The following is a 1,665-nucleotide window of genomic DNA, read 5'->3' on the forward strand; positions in this document are numbered from 1 at the left end:
GGGGGTGAGAGGGGCGAGAGGGGTGAGAGGGGCGAGAGGGGTGAGAGGGGCGAGAGGGGTGAGAGGGACAAGAGGGACAAGAGGGACAAGAGGGACAAGAGGGACAAGAGGGATAAAAAGGATAAAAAGGATAAGAGGGATAAGAGGGGTGATAGGAAGAGAGGAAGAGAGAAAGAGAGAGAGAAGGGGAACGTGGGAAGACGCCCGGCAAATAGGGGGACCGGGACATGCGTGTGGAGGTGCCCCAACACATACCATGAAACCATCGCGCTCGGCCTGGAGCTTCTCGTTGATGCGCATATGCGTAGCAAGGCGGGCCTCGAACTTCTGACGCATGTCGGCCATGCTGGTGGCAGGCAAAGGGGCAGCGAGGACCGCGAAGTAAGGGAAGGCCCCGTAAGTGACCAGGGAAGACACGGGCACATGGCAAGCACAGGAGAAGGCAAGGACCCCGTACCGGGCAGCGGACTCGGCGATCTGCGCCTCCAGGTTGGCGATGGAGGCCTCCGGATCGGCCAGCAGATCGAACGTGCGCTTCTTCAGGAGGTACGCCGCCTCGAGCTTCTCGTTTTCGGTGGTCGCGTCGGCAATCTGCTTCTCGAACTGCGGTGCCGGGCACGTCAGGAGGGGGGTCAATGCGGGGAGCCAAGCCGGGGCCCCGGCCGGGCGGCTGCAACAAGGGGGCGGGGGGGAACCGTGTCACGCACGTCCTTGATGGCGAGCGACTGCTCGGACACCGTGGTCTCCATGGTGGAGATGGAGGACAGCAGGCCCTCCAGGCGCTGGCGGAGCTCCTCGAGCTCGGCCTCGCGGCGCTTTTGCAGGTCCTGCACATTCGAAGAGGGAGGGCAGGCATGGGGGGGAGGGGGAACCGTGCGGTCAGAGGGCTGCCGGCCGGCCGCACAGCAAACGCTGGACAGGCGGAAAGATGCGAGCAGATGAGGGCCCCGGCACAGGGGGGGGGGGGGGGGGGGGGGGGGCGAGGATGCCCGACGCACCTCCTCGGTTTCGTTTTGGGTGATGGGGTCGCTGTCCTCCTTCATAAACTGCGCCTGGTACGAGAAGCGAGAGCCGATCAATGAGCGGCCTGTGGCGGGCGAGCAGGCCGGCGAGGACGGGCGTCAGCACGGGCGGATGGGCCGACAGGTGGGCGTGTGTCGCGGGGAAAGGAAATGCCGCAGGCGAATGAGGGGGAAAGTGCCCGAGGAGGGGCGCCCCTCCGGCAAAGGCAAGCACGGCGGGGGATGCGCAGCCACGCACCGGCCGCGGTGGCGGGCTCCAGGCTGCAGCGAATGTGCGCCGCGTCGGCCAGGGCCGTCTTCACCTGCTGCTGGATGAGATCGCGCACGGCGGCGCGCTTCTTGAGCAGGTGCTCCTTCTTCGACCGGCCGGAAGTCAGCCCAGCGGCGTCCCATTCCTGCTCGAGGCGCTCGTCGCGCGTCAGCAGCGCGGCCTCGCGCTGGAGGACCGACGTGCCGAGCTGCGCCGGGCCGAGCGCCTGCGCGGTCACCGGCCGGCAATGGCGCTCCTGATACCGGCGCTGCTCCTTGGTGATGGGGTCCGAGGTGATGAGGATGGTCGGGTCGCCGTAGCCGGCCGGCACGGCCAGCGGCGCAGCCGACAGGGGAGTGAAACAGTGGACGGAACTGCGGCCGGCCAGGTGTG

The sequence above is a fragment of the Fonticula alba genome, assembly GCF_000388065.1.
Source record: "Fonticula alba strain ATCC 38817 unplaced genomic scaffold supercont2.11, whole genome shotgun sequence".
In the NCBI taxonomy this organism is placed as follows: Eukaryota; order Rotosphaerida; family Fonticulaceae; genus Fonticula; species Fonticula alba.